This window comes from Eucyclogobius newberryi, unplaced genomic scaffold, assembly GCF_026437365.1.
Source record: "Eucyclogobius newberryi isolate DKJ021-1_F unplaced genomic scaffold, fEucNew1.0.hap1 SCAF_12, whole genome shotgun sequence".
Lineage (NCBI taxonomy): Eukaryota > Metazoa > Chordata > Actinopteri > Gobiiformes > Gobiidae > Eucyclogobius > Eucyclogobius newberryi.
In genome coordinates, this window is record NW_027315746.1 from 4,543,766 (window position 1) to 4,564,020 (window position 20,255).

General features: G+C 46.0%; 1 pseudogene; it reads left to right on the plus strand.

Annotated features, from left to right (window-relative positions):
• Nucleotides 1–4,517: 4,517 nt before the first annotated feature.
• Nucleotides 4,518–19,721, plus strand: LOC140355756 (stonustoxin subunit beta-like; annotated as a pseudogene).
• The last annotated feature ends 534 nt before the right edge of the window (nt 19,722–20,255 follow it).

A 20,255-nucleotide genomic window follows, 5' to 3' on the forward strand; every position in this document is an offset into this window, starting at 1 on the left:
AGAAGAGCCACTTCTTCCTTCTTCGTCAACAATGGCAGACGAAAGACTGATTGTGGCCGTGTGTGGGAGAAAGGAGCTGTACGATGTATTCACGGTGGAACAGAGACAGAAACAAACCAAAAACGTGAAAACAACACTCTCGACTCTCAATGGCCCACATGGGGAGGACATCAACACCATCACAGAGTGCATCACGGACTACATCAACTTTTGTTTTGAGAACGTTGTTCCCTCCCGGATGGTGCGGTGTTTTCCAAACAACAAGCCATGGATTAACCGTGAACTGAAGGCTCTGCTGAAGGAGAAGAAGAGAGCCTTCAGATCAGGGAACAAGGAGGAGCTGAGGACTGTGCAGAAGGAGCTGATCAGGCAGGCTAAGGCCGGCTACAAGAGGAGGATGGAGGAGCAGCTGCAGCAGAAGAACATTCAGGGAGTGTGGAGGAGCCTGAAAACCATCTCAGGCTTCAAAATCCCCCCTGCCCAGACAGAGGGGGATCTACAGTGGGTGAATGATTTAAATGCTCACTTCTTGAGATTTGATCGGTCACCCGCCCCTCCCCCTGCACAGCTGCATGCTCCCTCTTCCACAGCTGGACAAGGCCCTGCATCCGTTCCGCTTCACTTCTCTGCCCCGGACCATCAGCTCCCCACTTCACCTGGACTCACCCATCCCCCCAGCACATAGTCCCCCTGCCAACCACTGACTGTCACAGCAGCACAGGTGAGGAGTGAGCTGAAGAGAATTAAAGTGAGGAAGGCGGCAGGACCTGACGGCATCAGCCCCAGGCTCCTTAAGTCCTGCGCAGCTGTGTGGAGTTATGGAGCATGTCTTCAACATGAGCCTGAAGCTGAGGGTGGTACCACAGGTCTGGAAGACCTCCTGTCTGGTACCTGTGCCTAAGACACCGCGAGCCAAAGACCTCAACAGCTTCAGGCCGGTGGCTCTCACTTCCCACCTGATGAAGACACTGGAGCGGCTGGTCCTGGACCACCTCCGCTCCACCATGAGCTCAGCTATGGACCCGCTGCAGTTTGCATATCGGCCTGGCATCGGAGTGGAGGACGCCGTCATCTCCCTGCTACACCACTCTCTCTCTCACCTGGAAAAGCCTGGCAGCTCTATGAGGATCCTTTTCTTTGATCTTTCCAGCGCCTTCAACACCATCAGCTCCTGAGGGACAAGCTGGAGACGGCTGGTGTGGAGTATGACCTGGCAGAGTGGATCCTGGACTACCTCACTGGATTACTGTACAGGAAGAGCCAGAGTCGGCTCTACCTCCTGAGGAGACTCAGGTCTTCAGGAGTGACAGGGCCACTCCTGAAGACCTTCTACGACTCTGTGGTGCATCAGCTCCTGTAGGTGTGGCCTGCTGGAGTAGCAGCATCACAGAGAGGGAGAGGAAGAGACTGGACAAAGTCATCAAGAAGTCCAGCTCCGTCCTGGGCTGTGCTCTGGACTCGGTGCAGGAGGTGGGGGACAGAAGGGTCCTGGCTAGATTCACATCTATGCTTGACCATGAGTGTCGCCCTCTGCAGGACACTCTGTCCGCTCTGGAGAGCAGCTTCAGTGAGAGACTGATCCACCCTCGATGTGCGAAGGAGACGTTTCGTAGGTCTTTCCTTCTGCTGCTGTCAGACTTTATAACAAACACTGTTAGTCCTGAACACTCGCAATACTGACCTAACCATGTGCAATTCTGTCACATGTGCAATTACTGTTGTAGGGTCTCAAACTACATGTATTCAGTTTATGATTAAGGGAGATTTCTTAGCAGAAACGAGACAAGACGGGGCACCAGGGTTAAACCCAAAGAGCTAAGATACGGTCCTTAATCGCGCTCGTTAAAAGGTCTGAAGGGTGTTTCACGATTCAGGGACTTACACATAGTCTATTCAAACAAACAATAGTCAATAACTCTTTCGTGTAGTTTATTTATCAAAAGGGTAATCAAAAACACCGGAGCAGAAATGCGCACAGGTAAATCACAGGTGATGTTATATCAGATTTAACAGCAGATTTCATGCAGATAATGTTAAACCAAGGTTTTGCCTTTGATAACCAAACGTGTCTATGCTAATCTATATCAAAAAGAGGGAAAGTGAGAAGCTAAAGGGAGGAGGAACAGCTGAGCTCTACCCAAATCACGCCACAAAAGGGACCGCACTCTGAACTCGGCTTACGGTTCTGTAGAGACTCGGTCCGACTGGTCCTTGTCCGCGGACGAGGTCCGTAGCGAGGCGTCGCGTGGAGCGGTGTGGCGGCGAAGGTTCGGGGGCGTGCTGCGAGGTCCTTGAAGCGGGCGGCGGTCGGGGAGCGAGGCGTCGCGTGGAGCGGTGTGCTGCGACGTGCTGTGAGGTCCTTGGCGCCGGTGGCAATGGAGGCGATGTCCGGGAGTTCCTTAGCGGTAGAACGCTTTAGCGGCGTGTTAGCTCCTCACGCGGCCTTTACTCAGATGAGGACGTAGCGCTGATCCACGTAAACGGCGTAGATTACTTCAAAAAGAAAAAAAACGAAGTAGCAAAGAAAGTCTCTGTCCGGTTTAGCGCTTAAGCTTAGTTCCAGGTAGTTCCAGGTAGTTCCAGGTGGTTTCAGGTGGTTTCAGAGTCCAGGGCTGGCATGGCCTTGTCGACCACGTGACGGACGGATTTTGTTGAGACAAAGGAAAAGTGAAAGGCTCGTCCGTGGAGACGGCTTCCAAGAGAAAAGAGAAGAGAAGAGAAGCGAAGCAAGAGAGCGTTTCTAGCTTGGAGCGTCCTTTTGATACCTGGCCCGCAGGGCATGCTGGGAGCGAAAGGGGCGGGCGCTACAGCGAAAACTTCCTGGCCGAGAAAATAAAACTCGAGTAACGTAAATAATAATGGCAAAAACATTGAACCCGGTTTTAACATTTACACGTTAAACACTTTTGGCAGTTTGTGCACATTATTTCTTGAGGTAGACACATTTTACATCTTCTTTCACCTGTGATGGGCACTCGAGTTAAAGCATTGGGAATATAAAACCTTAACAGTGGAAAAATACGTAACACAAGGTGAAACATGCGGTGTAGGGAGTTGATTCGGACAAACATTCATGGCATAATCACATAAAACATAGTTTTCATCGGGGCGTCCTCCTGTAAGACTGTGGGGAGAAGATCTGTTATCACAAAAAGTCACAGCGGCTCCCCTGCGGTGAGGGAGACAGGGAGAACAAAAAAACCCCAATGTTCAAAGAGAGATTTTCTGTTATCTGGCCGTGGAATGTTCATCTCCATTCCCCTACACTGTTGTGATTCATGTGCAATTGCTGTGAAATTCATGTGCAATCTATGTGCCGTCGTGACACATATTAATAATAATAATAATAATAACTTTTATTTATATAGCGCTTTTCAGTGACCCAAAGACGCTGAACATATATAAAAAAGGGGGGGTATTTACAGACAGGGGGGGACAACACGTACAATACACATTAATATACAGATAAAATGAACAAGACAGAAGAAGTAGAGAGAAAAAGATGGGGATGTAACAGGGGGTAGAAGAGTAGGCAATGGGGTAGAGGAGGCTAGGGGTAGGGGAGGTCATAGGCTTGGGTGAAGAGGTATGTTTTTAGGCGGGATTTGAATGTTGTGAGTGAGGGAGAGTGGCGGACAGGTTGGGGGAGGGAGTTCCAGAGTCGGGGTGCTGTTCGGGAGAATGCTCTGTCGCCAAAGGTTTTGAGTCGGGATGTTGGTGCAGTCAGGGTGAGAGAGGAGGAGGATCGGAGAGCTCGGGAGGGGCGGTGGGGGATGAGGAGGGCAGACAGGTAGGGGGGGGCAAGGTGGTGAAGAGCTTTGAAGGTGAGGAGGAGTATTTTAAAGTTTATGCGCTGCTTGATGGGGAGAGAGTGGAGAGAACGGGACCGGGTGTGGGTGAGGAGGCGGGCAGCGGAGTTTTAATGTGCAATTACTGTCGCCAAAGGGTGCCTTATGACATCACTGCATTTCACTCTTTATTCTTCCCTCCACACCATCACCGAGCGTCTTATGATGTCATCAGCGTTCCGCCTTTGTTCCTTTGATCCTGGGGCAGGGTATATAAGCCAGGAAATCTGTATTGTATCTGTTCTTCTTCTTCTTCTCGAGCGTCTCCTCCTGAGCCTAAATAAAGCTACAAAGGCACAAGCTACAAAGGCACCTCGTCTCTTCTCGTCTTTCCGATCCTCATTCCTGACCTCCAGTAGTGCTCTGACCGACGCTCTCGGGCAGTGACTTCTACGAACCAGAACCAGCACCCTACAGTCCACCCAGTCCGGACTTGGAAACATATTGTCCTGCTCCGACGCCTCGGCCGCCGCTCACACTTTGCCCGTCTGTTTGTGCTGCAGTTTGTGGCATCTGTAGTCAAGGGGTAAATGCAAAAGAAGAAGTCAGAATCAGAATTAGAATCAGAAAAGGTTTATTGTCAATGAACATAATTCACAAAATAGGAACTTGCTTTGGTGATTCGGTGCAACATCAAACGATGAACAATGATAAAACAACATATATAAGATGAAAAAGCCCCTGAAGGCTTGGGCCCTGGACACGGCAGACGGGACAAACGATGTCTTAAAAGGTCGTGTTCTTGGTGGCAGTGAGAGGAGGCTGTTGCTGCGGTTACTCCTGAGCCCACATTGTTGAGTTACTCCTGATGCCCTGGTCCTCCTCCACCACAGCTCCCACAGACTCCACCCTTTTCCCCGTCACACAGACACATGTATGTTTGAGTATGGGATCAGAACCTGTGACTAGATGGGCTCCATACAAGTGCATATGGTCCTCACGTGGTCCACACGCAGCGGTCACTGCTAATGTTAAGGCTGAAGTCCAGAGCAGCAGAAACACTGAGGAGCTGTGAGTACAATGTGCCTGGGCACCATCGGCTCAGCTCTGCAGACGTCACATGATCTATGCTCTTTTTCTCTTCAAAACTACACGTTTATTACTGTTTATTGTGTTTTTATGCCAATTAAAGCTGAAAATAGAGAAGAAATAAATAAGTACGAGTCACTTTTGAATAAGACTGATAGCCCCTGAACACCCCGACTACTTTTAAAGAAACTGTCAATCATGTAATTTCAACGTTCATGTTTATAAATGAGAATTGATGAGAACAAATCTGTCTTTGAATAAATGTGGATTTTGAGAGGCTCCAAAGCAGAATGTGGAACGTCTGAAAAACATCCACATTCACAGGTGAAGAAAGCACAGTTTAGGTCGTCCACCAATGATTTATTCACAAATATATAAATGCACATCTCATTTGACCTGCATCAATCATCAATGTGTCTGTCACAGTGAGTGTGATGCTCTGAAGCTGTGGACCACTTTAAAACACTATTCTGCAATATTCATATTGAAACTGTCGTCATGGAATTAAACTGGAGCCAAATTCAGCTTTGTGTTCTTCATGTTTTATAAAGGCTCAAGATCAGACTAAACTAAGGGTCAAAACATGAAACATAAGAAGATCAGATCGGTATCGGATCGGTATCGGATCAGTATTGTAAAGAACAAACATTAAAGATCAGTATTGGATCTGGAGCCGCACAAACTGAACGTCCCAGTTCAAAACACTGATGAGGTTTTGAGCCAAACTAAACATGTTGAAGCTGATCACACATGAGCTGAGCCTCCAACCACCTCATTATCATTGATTTACCTTTGAGAAGAAACAGGACTTTCACACTTCATATTTACTCTCACTAACATGTTTAAATCATCACATTTTAAATAAGATAAGACAAGATATTCCTTTATCGTCCCACAAATGGTGAAATTTCATTGATGCAACGCAGGTAGATACAGAGGTAGATACAGAAGATAAGAACAGATAACTTATAGGAAGTTTGAAAAACACTTTCAGTAGAAGATCTCCTATAAACAAAAACTCCCTTAGACAAAACCTCCCATTACCCAACAAGGGATGGAGGGGAAAATAAATAAATACATAAATACCATTGCATGTGATCACGACAGTAATTGCACATGAATATGTGTCACGACGGCACATGGATTGCACATGAATTTCACAATAATTGCACATGAATCACGACAGTAATTGCACATATGACGGAATTGCACATGGTTAGGTCAGTATTGCGAGTGTTCAGGACTAACAGTGTTTTTATAAAGTCTGACAGCAGCAGGAAGGAAAGACCTACGAAACCTTTCCTTCTCACAGCGAGGGTGGATCAGTCTCTCACTGAAGTTGCTCTCCAGAGCGGACAGAGTGTCCTGCAGGGGGTGACACTCATGGTCCAGCATAGATGTGAATCTAGCCAGGACCCTTCTGTCCCCCACCTCCTGCACCGAGTCCAGAGCGCAACCCAGGACGGAGCTGGAGTTCTTGATGACTTTGTCCAGTCTCTTCCTCTCCCTCTCTGTGATGCTGCTGCTCCAGCAGGCCACACCTACAGGAGCTGATGCCACCACAGAGTCGTAGAAGGTCTTCAGGAGTGGCCCTGTCACTCCAAAAGACCTGAGTCTCCTCAGGAGGTAGAGCCGACTCTGGCTCTTCCTGTACAGTCTGTGTTATGAGTCCAGTCCAGTTTGTGGTTCAGATGAACACCAGGTACTTGTATGAGTCCACTCTCTCAATGTCCCTTCCCTGGATGTTCATTGGTGAGGGGGCAGCAGAGTGGCGTCTGTGGAAGTCCACCACCATCTCCTTGGTCTTCCCCGCGTTGATGAGGAGGTGGTTCCGCTGACACAAGTCCACAAAGTCCTGCTCCAGTCCTCTGTACTCCGCATCATCGTCGTCCGTGATGAGTCCGATGATGTTAGAGTCATCAGAGAACTTCTGCAGGACACAGCTGTCCGTGTCGTGTCTGAAGTCTGCAGTGTAAAGGGTGAAGAGAAAGGGCGCGAGGACAGTGCCCTGGGGCGCCCCCACACTGCAGGTCCGACACACAGTCCCGGGCTCTCACAAACTGGGGTCGGTCCGTGAGGTAGTCCAGGATCCACTCTGCCAGGTCGTACTCCACACCAGCCGTCTCCAGCTTGTCCCTCAGGAGCAACGGCTGGATGGTGTTGAAGGCGCTGGAAAGATCGAAAAACAGGATCCTCACAGAGCTGCCAGGCTTTTCCAGGTGAGAGAGAGAGTGGTGCAGCGGGGAGATGACGGCGTCCTCCACTCCGATGCCAGGCCGATATGCAAACTGCAGCGGGTCCATGGCTGAGCTCACGGTGGAGCGGAGGTGGTCCAGGACCAGCCGCTCCAGTGTCTTCATCAGATGTGACGAGAGAGCCACCGGCCTGAAGCTGTTGAGGTCTTTAGAGCGCGGTGTCTTAGGCACAGGTACCAGACAGGAGGTCTTCCAGACCTGTGGTACCACCCTCAGCTTCAGGCTCATGTTGAAGACATGCTTCATAACTCCACACAGTTCATCTGCGCAGGACTTAAGGAGCCTGGGGCTGATGCCATCAGGTCCTGCTGCCTTCCTCACTTTAATCCTCTTCAGCTCACTCCTCACCTGTGCTGCTGTGACAGTCAGTGGTTGGCAGGGGGACTGTGTGCTGGGGGGATGGGTGAGTCCAGGCGAAGTGGGGAGCTGATGGTCCGGAGCAGAGAAGTGAAGAGGAACAGATGCAGGGCATTGTCCAGCTGTGGAAGAGGGAGCATGCAGCTGTGCAGGGGGAGGGGTGGGTGACCGATCAAATCTCAAGAAGTGAGCATTTAAATCATTCACCCACTGTAGATCCCCCTCTGTCTGGGCAGGGGGGATTTTGAAGCCTGAGATGGTTTTCAGGCTCCTCCACACTCCCTGAATGTTCTTCTGCTGCAGCTGCTCCTCCATCCTCCTCTTGTAGCCGGCCTTAGCCTGCCTGATCAGCTCCTTCTGCACAGTCCTCAGCTCCTCCTTGTTCCCTGACCTGAAGGCTCTCTTCTTCTCCTTCAGCAGAGCCTTCAGTTCACGGTTAATCCATGGCTTGTTGTTTGGAAAACACCGCACCGTCCGGGAGGGAATAATGTTCTCAAAACAGAAGTTAAATGTGTCTTTGTGTTTCAGATCACTGTGAGTTCACTCTGGATCCAAACACGGCAAACAGAAGACTCCATCTGTCTGAGGACAAACGGACTGTGGAATTCACTTTGTCAGAAGTTGTTCCACGTCATGAGGACAGATTCACACACTGGCCTCAGGTCCTGGCCTCCTCTGGCCTGAGGGGGCGCTGTTACTTTGAGATGCAGTGCGAGGGGGAGGTTGATGTAGCAGTGAGTTACAGGAGGAATCAGACGGAGAGGAAAGAGTGTGGAGTGTGGGTTTGGACTCAATGATCAGTCCTGGAGGATGAGGTTCTGGAAAGGAGAATATTATTTTATACACAATGAGAAAGAAAGATATGTGTCCAAGTCAAGTTTGAGAAGCGATGTGCCGTCATCTCAGTTTCCTCCAAACCCCTTCAGAGTGGGCGTATTCCTGGACTCTGAGGCTGGAGCTCTGTCCTTCTATCAGGTCCTCTCTGGTGGAGAACTGTTCCACCTCCACACCTTCAGCTCCTCCTTCACTGAGCCTCTGTTTCCTGGGTTTGGACTGTGGGAGTTAAACAGTTCAGTGTCTCTGATGGAGCCAAGGACACAGCTTTAGACTTTATTCTTTAGACAATAATCTGTCACTGTCAGGCTATGTCAAAATAAAACTCCTTCTGTATCTGTAAAACACAGAGGCCTTTATTTTGTAAGTGCCACAGGCGATCCAGGCACCTTCTGCACTGATCTGAGCAGGGAAAAAGGGAGAGAGAGCGCCTCAGTGACCTGGCTGCACCCCCTTCCTCCCTGTACCTCCGTCACCTAGCAACAGAGACCCGCCGCTAATGCTAACACTAGCTCTAATGCTAATGCTAAGACTGTGCCACGAGAGGAAATGTCCCATCAAAATAAAAGCGGAAGAGGAAGTGAAGGCATTCATTGCGTCTCTGTTGGCCAATTGTGAAAATACAAAATATCTGCAATGCACTTTTTTCATTGCGTCTCGAGGAGAATATAAACCATGAGTGTCAAACTGAACAGACAATGTTGAGTTTTTCACACAATGGGTAGGGGGCGCTATAGAGTACATTTGTTACATGGGAATTTATTTCCAATCAGACATAAAAACGCATTAGTGAGTGAAATATGAGCTCCATAGATCAATTCCAATAGGCGTGACTTGTCCTTGAAAAGAAATGGAAATTAAGCCTTTTTTGAAGGAGTGTTACGCAGAGACCGTAAAGAATATCAACATTCTTTTTAATATTTATTCAATTTCAATGTCTTTAGAGGCAAAAAGTGTTGTTTTGAGCTCGATCGGACAAAAAACCTAGGACAAGTACGATTTGGAAAAAAAAAAAGTCAAGCGTGGCGGTGCCACTTTGATTCAACATGGCTGACTTCCTGTTTATCATAGAGCGATGCTGCCAGGTGCGTTTTACTCATCAAAGGTCAGAGGTCAAAGGTAGCTCTATCGCTGTCCCAAGTGGCCAAAGATTAAGCGTTTCATGTTTTTTCTTTTTTGAACTAGTTGCACTGTTGCGATGGGCGTTCTCACAACCTCCATTTTATTCGAGTTCGGGCCGAGCCGATCGCGTCTATGACCCCATGTGACCTATGACCCCATGTGTGACCTATGACCCCATGTGTGACATTCATCAATGTTCAGGGGGTCAAAAATGCCAGAGTTGTGGCAAAATTACCATGCAAAACTATAATAAGAATGATAATAAGAAACCTGGCAAGAACAAAGTTTCGAGCAATCCGTTCCGCTGGAACTTCATGGCTCGAGCCAATAATAATAATAAATATGTGACTGACCGTGGATAAACCAGTTACATGTCTACCCGGAGACATTTTGAGTTATTCACAGATTCTGAAAGTGTGAAAGCTTTCCAATGATGTCTCACTCATGTAGATCTGATAATATTTGAGTAAGTTGTGGTCATTTGAATGTATACAACTCTCAAAACCTTTCACTGAGAAAACAGAAGTTTCTCACCGGAGTGAGCCCAGAGTCACAGGGGGGCTCATTTGCATCTTATTGAGATAACCCCTCCCCCTGTCACATTACAGCTGTCACTAAAGACTCAAGAGGAGTGTTGTTATTGATGGTAACTGGACTTGAATCAGAATTAGAAGTTACTATATTAAAATGGAAATACTTTGATGCTGTTCAGGACCTTTTATGATCCAAGAATCAGAATCAGAATTAGAATAGGGTTTATTGCCATTTGTCGATAAACAGAATTCACAGGTGATTCAGTGCAACACAAACAGCAAAACATTGAACACTGAGCACTAAACGGCATAATAGGTACATAATGATATAAAGGTATAAAGCTATGTAGTGCAATAGGAAGTGGTGATATGTACATCATAAAAAAATATTAATTAATGAGATAATAGATATGATATGTATACCATCAGAGTCCAATTACATCAGCGATCACAGCCACATCCTCTTCTGTGCTGTGACTCTCGGCGCTGAGCATGTGATGTCTTTTGCCTCGTCAGTACAGAAAGGCCTCATTTTTTCTGCCTGTCAATGTTCAGTCCAGGTGGGACCAGGACATGGAGATTGTCAACCGGAGGTAGAACAGCTGAATTGCTTAGTAGCTGAAATTCCACAGGTTCTGCTTCACAGTGACTTTTTGCAAGCACCACACCTGGTCTCTTGGCATCAAAGCTGTAAACAAATAACAGGACATTTAAGAAATGGCTAACTATTTCACATAAAAGACTCATTTTTTTTTCCAAGATAACTGTGTATCTGTAGAAGACAGAGGGAGAGAGCGAAGGAATTAGATTAAGACATGTGACATTTGATAAGATAAGATATTCCTTTACTGTCCACACATGGAGAAATTTCATTGTTGCAACGCAGGTTGATACAGAGGAAAAGGACAGATAACTTATAGGAAGTTTAAAAAAATACTCTTAATAGAAGAACTCTTATAAACAAAATCTCCTATAGACAGAACTTCTCATTTCTCAATAAGGAATGGAGGGGGAAATAAAGATAAAATAAAACAGCTAGCGTAAGACAAAATAATACTAATAATATCTATAGCAATCTATAATTGCTATTCTGCATTTGCACTTTATTGTATATTTAATAAAATGAAGTTAAGTAAATGATGTGTAATAAATAGTACCTGCTGTGCAAAGTTGAAGCTGTATTGCAATGGACTTCTGCATAGTTTTTGATAAAATCCAGCTGTGAGCGCCAATTCTGAAAAGGGAAACAAAAGCTTGGAACGTAAGCAAGCTAAACCAGCTAACGCAGGCTACAGTAAAAAACTGTAAAAAACACGAAGATACAGACATTACATCGTCCCAAAACAGCTAGTTTAAAGAGACTACGTGATGTTAATTATTCAGAAAGTAGTCACATTAAATTCAAGCCCGTATTTATAATGTAGAGTGCACTGAAGCAGCATGTTAGCTTAGCATTGCTGTGTCTGCTCCGGCGCCCGAGGCAACCTTAAAACAGAGCGTTAAAGCAATACTTTAGAGTAAAAGTACCTCAGTTCCGTTGCAATGAAGTCCAGGGAATCATAAGCTCTGGAGTAAGTCTGGAGTAATGAATAATGTCTCTGAGAGGAGAACACGTAGCTGTAGCCATGTGGTTCGCAGTGGATTGGTGGAAAAAGATCAACAATGCACTGCTGAAAAGGTAACGCCCCCCACGCAGAGCACGAAAACTACCCATTTGTAACAGCTTGATGTGTACTTTTAAGGTAATGAATACTGTTATCTGAAGCACGGAGAGGCTCCTTTATAACTTCAACTTTCACATAATGCAAAAAAACGAAAATCACAAATTTGGGGGAAAAAAGCCTGTTTTTCTCTGTGTGGTCCGGGCTGACTTGTGGCGTTTTTTCCCGTGGTCGATCACATATAGCCGGAAGCGGCAATGATCGTCCCTCGCCACGCCGCCGCCACGCCAGCGCCCCAATTGTCCTTTTTATACACCTACTGCTGAATCTTCTCCCCTTTGTTTTACCATTCAAAAAGCAATTTTATTTTGAATTCTTGGCAAAATGTGGCAAAGAGACCGTGACTCTTTGAATAAAAATGTGTATAACTTTTGATGGTCCACCCCTGAAGATGAGTCTCACCAAATTTCAGGTTAATAGGGCTAACGCCCTAGGAAGAGTTTGTGAAAGTATAAAGTGTCAGCATGTTCTGGCGATTTCCCCATTGGAATAACATGGGAGGTTTCGGTCATCGCTACAGCAAAGCCATTACAATTATGACATGGGTCTCATTGACTTTTTTGATGGGGATGCCAAAATTGAGTTTTGTGTCAAATTTCCCAAAACTAAACATTTAACCAAACGGCAGCACATTTTAAATTTAAAATTTCTGAAATTCTAGCTACAGTTTGCGGCTTCGCCGCTCAGAGACCGTGAGAGGTATCAATGTAATTTGAATAACTTTTGATGTCCCACTCCTCAGCACCATTTTCACCAAATTTCAGCTTTTTAGGGACAACGCCCTGGGAGAAGTTCGTAAAAGTACGACATTTGGAAAAACTCAGAGTCATGCTTGGCCATTTTTGAACCAATATGGCCGACTTTTGGTTGGGTGGACGGCGTTGCCGTAATAATATTTTTTACTTTTCTTGTCACCATCTACCTCTGCGCCAAATTTCATGATTCTACGATCAGATTTTTTTGGGGGCATTTCTCAATGCATTTTTGGTACATTTGGGGGCGCTGACGAGCCAATTTTTTTAATTTTAGAAAAGGGAGATAGCCAGAATGTAGAGAGGCACGATCTTTAGAGGTGTGCAAATTTTTGTGACCTTTCGTCAATATTTACTGGGTGAAAAATAGGGGGGTTGGTCCCGAGAAGAAGAAGAAAGAAAGAAATAATATTCCGATGCGAAAACAATGTTTCCCATTTTTCAAATATCATAAACTATACATTTTCGGTGTGGGTCCCTGGTCACTGACGGGTACTTTCGTTATTTTTGAGTGGGCCCCGCCCACTTTGTCTTTTTGGCCCTCTATACAGTAATAATGTTACATTTTTGCATTATATGCACGGAACATGCAAGAGATGGGGAATGTATTCGTGAGCTACTTAGCGCAAACGAGTGCTTTGTACGGGGATGACGAAGTGTGAGTTTGGACGCAATGATCAGTCCTGGACTCCTGGAAGAGAATATTATTTTATGCACAATGAGAAAGAAAGACCTGAGTTCAAGCCATTTGATAAAGATATGCTGTCAAATCAGTTTTCTTCATACACCTCCAGAGTGGGCGTGTTGCTGGACTGACACTTCAGGTCCTGTTAAATGTTTAGATTTGCAAATTTTACAAAATTTTACACAAAATTCAATTTTGGCATCCCCATCAAAAAAGTCAATGAGATCATTGTCATAATTGTTATGGCGTTGCCATAGCGATGACCAAAACCTCCCATGTTATTCCAATGGGGAAATCGCCAGATCATGTTTACACTTTAGACTTTCACAAACTCCTCCCCCTCAGGGCTTAAGCCCTATAAAGGAGTGGCCACATTTTTATTTAAAGAGTCACGGTGTCTGTTTTTGCCAAGAATTAAAAATAAAATTGCTTTTTGATGGTAAAACAAAGGAGAGAAGATGTGACAGCGTCACAGATTCAGCAGTAGGTGTAATAAAAGGACCATTGGGGCGCGTTAGGGCCCCTCCTCTTGCGGCGTGGCGGCGGCGTGGCGAGGGCCGATCATTGCAGCGTGCGGCTATATTATTATTATTACTTCTTAATGTAAAATTGGGCTTATGGGGCTTAGCGTGTATAGCCTGCCACATTATCACATTATTCCAGTGTAACACAAACATACATAAACAATAAACTACCTGCTGTAGATTATTACCATACATTTATTCCTACGGGGCCTTTAAATAAAGTTAACCTTGTGTTCTCTGTTTTGGCTGATCCCTCTTCATTAGAAAGTGCCACATCAGGTTCCTGCTCCTTCTTCTGACCTTCACATGGACCTCACTCCCGGTGCAGTGCGCGCACAGGCCCGTGTCACAGATGCGGTGCCCGGCGGAGGAGGCGCATTCAGCGGGCGCTCACGGGGGCCGGTCCCGGGATTCTGTTAGGGGCGGGGCCATGGTGACCGCATCCTGTTACCGCCGCTGACTGACTCCACACCTGCCGCTCTCTCCCTCCCTCTCTCTCTCTCTCCCCTCTCTCTCTCTCTCCTCCCTCTCTCTCTCTCTCTCTCCTCCTCCCTCTCTCTCATCCTCTCTCTCCTCCCCTCTCTCACTCCTCCCTCTCTCTCTCTCCTCCCTCTCTCTCTCTCCTCCTCCCTCTCTCTCTCCTCCCTCTCTCTCACCCTCTCTCTCCTCCCCTCTCTCTCTCCCCCCTCTCTCCCTCTCTCCTCCCCTCTCTCTCTCACTCCTCCCTCTCTCTCTCTCCTCCCTCTCTCTCCTCCCCCTCCCTCTCTCTCTCCCCCCTCCCTCTCTCTCTCCCCCCTCCCTCTCTCTCACCCTCTCTCTCTCTCCTCCCTCTCTCTCACTCCTCCCTCTCTCTCTCTCCTCCCTCTCTCTCTCTCTCCTCCCTCTCTCTCTCTCCTCCTCCCTCTCTCTCTCACTCCTCCCTCTCCCCCTCCCTCCCTCTCTCTCCTCCCCCTCCTTCTCTCCATCCAGACCTCACGCACACGTCAGGACTCTCGCGGATCCGTGCGTGCAGCCGGCACTAACATCGCCACCATTTCCTCGCTCTTCTGCCGTTCTTCCTTCCTCCCCCCCCCCCCCCAGTCCTCCACACACGTCCCGTCCCCCCCCCCCCCCCCCCCCCCCCCCCTCCTCCCCCCTCGCGCGCATGTTCCACTCTCTCGCACCGGGGCTTTGTTCTGGACCGAGCGGCGGCGCTTCGCGGGAATAAACACTAGAAATGGATGTCGGTGCGCGGTGTCTGAAGCCGGCGCGCGCGTTGCCAAGATGTTTCTAATGGAGCCAAACCATCTCCGGCGTCACTGAGCAGGTAATCGCCACTATTTTCATTTTAATCGTAATCCCTTCCCTTTCGCGCACTCGATCTCCTCCAAAAATAATAAAGGAATAAAATAAAAGACACACACCGCGGCGACTCTTTCTGCCCCGCGTTTCACCGGAGTGCGTCACAGTCCCGTCAGCCTCTCTTTCCACGCATAAATTACCCCCCCACACACGTATTGTCGGTGTTACCTTGGCGCAAACGAACCGCTCAACGTGCCGCGCGCTCATTTGCATAACACGGTCTATAATGAGCGTGTTTCTGTGTTTTTTATAGTGTGTTTTTTCCCTCATCGTGGACTCTGTGCGTTTGAAGGCACGAAAAATACACGCACCCAACGCACGCGCGGGCCCGGGCACGTTATGAAACACGCACAAGGTTTACAAGAGGTTGTCCAAGTGCTGTTTTTCCAATAAGGTTTCCCTGGTTACGGCTAAAACAAGCTCCCGTGGACATGATACTGCGGATGATGCTTATTTCTGGGCCCGACTCGGGATGGACGTTAGAGAAAGGCTCACGTGGCGGTAAATGATGCGGTGCTAAATGTATATTCGCGGGGGGCTCGTGCCATTTGCCCTCAGCCCATATAGAGTACACATGGAATTACGTGTGCAACATATGGCCGCGGTGACTGTGAAGTAGATACAGGGATTTTATGATGTGATGATCAATATATTGTGGGATCCAACAGTATTTTTGAAAGAACTGAACACATTTGAACTGTTTTATCCGTTAAACCTGCACAAACCATATGAAATACACCCATTCTAATCATCAAAACAGTGATTGTGTCAAATGTTTCGCTTTAAACATCTCTAAAAGTGGTCGCACTGTCACTTAACGATTCGGTAAAATATATCAAATAAGTACGTATCGATATTGTATCACTGCACGGCGACGTTTCAGTATTTTAGCAGACGCTTGCGCAGTTTGATTTGCACTGAAACATTTCCGTCTCGCATTTATCGCCGTCACAGGTATTTTATTTGTCAATTATTTATTTGTCAAAAGCAGCGGGGGCGCCTCTCCACAGATCTGACCTTGGACCGGCAGCGAGGCACATGACGCGACGTTCAAGCGAATAAGAAACCAAAATGTACTCGAGATAATCAGCTTTGGCTCGACCTAAAGTGTAAATTGAAGGGCCAGAAATATTCCAAACTATCCTAAAAAAAAGAAAAATATATCTAGTATTGTAATTATATTTGATATTTATATTTTGTCAAATATACTACACTTCAGACACTAGAAAAAACTAAAATTAGGACAAAACGTGACCTTTCCTTAACAGTTTTAGACTGATCCTGAGCGTTAGCGTAACTACTTTAAGACCGCATGGAAACGTAAAGAAAGTGTGTGGAAAATTGGACATTTTATCGTCTTAAAAAGTTCCTTATTGTCGAAATATAGTTTGAAATGATCACACCGCGACAGAAGCATTAGCACTTGAGCGAAGACTGATCTAAATGCTCTTTTCACGCCAAAAGCACGGCACTAATCAACAATAGAGTTAAATTGAGGCTGTTAAGAGACATATCGTTTCTACGGGAAGCGACGAGCGTTTACTTTTAGCACTTTGCCTTTTTTCAAACGCAAAATTGGTTCTCAAACGTTGCCTGAAAGGTTTGTGTTTTTAAACGTCGCAGTCAGCGCAGATATCGCGGCTTTTTGACGACTTTACACAGACTTTTAACTGGCAAAGACCTTCAACAATGTTAGCACTAAAAGCTTCAAAACTTTACTAAAACTATCTTAACACTTTGCGCGGCTCCATTATCACGCACAGGGAAAGTTTCAGACACTTACGAGCCATGTTTATGTTCATTATGACCCATGCTAATCACCCATGCTAACCATTTAGTAGCATTTTCTACATAACTCTAGCTTCTACAACAGCCACATTTGCGTTCTAAAATGCAGCTGTTCTTTTGTGCCATGTCATTTGTTGTTTTGTAACAGTCAGAACTGCAGTAGCAGGGTTTGTTTACGTTAGCGACCAGAATCAAGATGGCCGCCGGCTGATCTCATTACAACGTGTAAAAACAGTGACAAACCGCCGTCCGCGTTTGCAGATGGCTCGGGCCCTTCTGCACTTCCAATCTATCGTCCAAAACATCAACAACGCTGGATGTTTTTGTCAAATTTATCTTGATTTTGTCTTTCAGGAAGTTTGGTGAAGCCGCTCACACACGCCAGAGCACGGGAACGAAAGAAAATGTCAGTCTCAATAATCGCAAATAATCTTTAAATCGTGATTGTTTTTCCTCACAATAATCGTAACGCTAGCATTTGATAGCATGACGTCCCTCGGTGCGGCGGAAAAAGCCGTAAAAAGATGTTTGACAGCGACAGAACCAACGACTCCCAACGACTCCTGACTTTTGATGGACGTCTTCTTGTTTTTGTCATGTTGCTCTCCTTGTCTTGTCCTGTTTAGCTTTTCCATTTTCTGACTGTACAACTACAAAACCAGGAACAAAAAAGTAACAGATAAACAATAGCATTGAAACGACAACAACCCTGACGCAGAACGCTCACGGTAAATTTACGAAATTTTACGAAATGTACGATAAATTTATGAAATTTCCCCATGTGTGGACAATAAAGGAATATCTTATCTTAAACCCTTTTTATCGACGCAATATCGATAAAAATGCGTCTGATTTTCACCTTTGTCTGACAATTAAACCTCAGCGAATGCGTTTAACAACACGTTTTTAACACGTTTCTGTCGGATCGGCGCAGTATTGTCGATATCGCCCGGGCCTTATTAGCATGCGACGGATCAAATTTGGATTCAGTGTCGAGTGCAGAGTGAATCCTGAATCCTTTGGAGAGGCAATGAATGATAAATACTCAGAAATCATTGAATTACAGCGGTTTACAGCAGGCGATAATGTTCAGTATGTCAACGTAGCATCGTTTTAAGTTTGCGGCGTGAGTGTTGCTGCTTGCTTTTGTGTTTTTGTCGTCTTTCTTTCTGGTTTCACGCTTGAAAAACACGTTTGAGCGACTCCAAACACGACTCCGGCTGTTTTTGAGACGGTGAAACACGCCAAAACACCATCAACATTGTGTGATGGGAACTAATTCTGCTGACCGAAATCAAGCAGGAATGACTTGCTTTTACTATTATTTTTAGCGCTATCAATACTAAGAAAAATCCTCAATACTACAATAATACAAGACTGTGGCCTAATTTTATACTCCAAAAAATCTTAATATTACCATTCTCGAGTTTATGCAGGTGGCGTTCTTCAGAAAACGCTCAAAACTAAAACGTGAACGTGCTGAACAACAAATATTCAAGTCTATAACGCTGCATTATATTTAGTTTGTACCAGACGTTAAAAGAAAGAACGTTAGAATGAAACAGTTGTATAAAAGCAGATGAACTCTGCCGCTCACATTTATCACTGATACAGACAAAGCAGCAAATTAAAAAAAGGTCATTTGTCAATTGTAGACGTAGCGCGGACACGTGGTTGTTGTTTATATGTTCATCACATTTTCCGACGCGTTTCTAAAGTTCACTTATTACTGTGGGATTTGGTGGAAGAAAAAGTACATTTTCCTGTGTTTTTGTTGCATTGTTGTCCAGTAGTAGTAGTATTGTAACAGTAGATTTATGAAATGTTTATTACAAGGTTGTTAGCATGTAAGCTAATTTCGGTGCCAATCGCTAACGCTAACATCTGCGCAACACGTGGTAATGTTTTCTAACTTTGCTCTAGTGTTTCTTGTGTTTGCTCGAGTTGTTTCAGTCGCCAAAACAGCCCTGGTTTTTCATAGTTTGTGATGTTAGCAGGCTAATGCTAACTCAGACAAACACAAACACTGGGTCTATAGTGGCCTGAATAATCCCGATTATCGATTAACTGAATAATATTGACATTCATATTAGTTTTTCACAACCTTTATTGACAGTGATACATCCTGATGACTTATTATAATTATTGGAAATATAGTTGACAGAAGTTCCCTTATCGAAGAGTTATGTATCAGTTTGGACTACTGTCTTTTGTCAGGGTCTGACCGTCAAACATCTGGGGCGTTTAACTTGAAAGCATCTTCCGTGGTCAGCTCTTGGTCAGCTCGTGGTCAGCTCTTGGTCAGCTCGTGGTCAGCTCTTGGTCAGCTCTTGGTCAGCTCTTGGTCAGCTCTTGGTCAGCTCTTGGGCCTCTGTCGTGGACATTTACATGAACGTCGAGTCTTTGGGGAGCAGTGAGCTATAATTAGAAGCACTATTGTCTCATAGCACTCTGCTCTGTCGCCGTCAACACAAAACACAACAATGCAAGAGCCCGGTCAGTTTGTGCCCAGTTTGTGCCCAGTTTGAATCCAGTTTCAGCCTTGTTTCAGCCCAGTATGAGTCCAGTTTGAGCCCAGTTTAAGCCTAGTTTGAGCCCAGTTCAAGCCTAGTTTGAGCCCAGTTTGAGCGCAATTGGAGCCCAGTTTGTGCCCAGATTGTGCCAAGTTTGTGTCCAGTTGGAGCACGGTGTTATAATACCTTCTATGTTGTAACTAAGGTAATCTTGATGAGAGAATAACATGTTATGCTCATTCTGACCATTGACTCGTTGTGTGAACTCGAGTAGTTTTATCATACCACATAACAGTTTGTTATGTGTTTACAGCGCCCCCTGCCTGCAGCGCCCCCTGCCTGCATCGCCCCCTGCCTGCAGCGCCCCCTGCCTGCATCGCCCCCTGCCTGCAGCGCCCCCTGCCTGCAGCGCCCCCTGACTGCAGCTGCAATTTGCTGCAATTTGTGGTCTCGGTGACCTGAATAATCCCGATTATCGAGTAACTGAATTGACATCCATATCAGTTTTTTACAACCTTTATCAAAGAGCTTTGTATCAGTTTGAACTACAGTGTCTTTTGTCAAACATCTGGGGGTTTAACTTGAAAGCGTCTTCTCGTGGTCAGCTCGTGGTCAGCTCGTGGTCAGTTCTTGGTCAGTTCGTGGTCAGCTCGTGGGCCTCTGTCGTGGACATTTACATGAACGTCGAGTCTTTGGGGAGCAGTGAGCTATAATTAGAAGCACTATTGTCTCATAGCACTCTGCTCTGTCGCCGTCAACACAAAACACAACAATGCAAGACGTCAGGAAACGTCATTTCAACACTTTTCATATTAGCGCAAAGACATTTGTTGCATCCGGTGAGTGTAGTTAGAAGGAGGCAGCGCGCTCATTTAAGCCGCTAATAAAAAGTCATAATGTAGACTTATGGGGCAATTATAACTGCTCCTCTTCCTGAGTAATGATCATTTAAA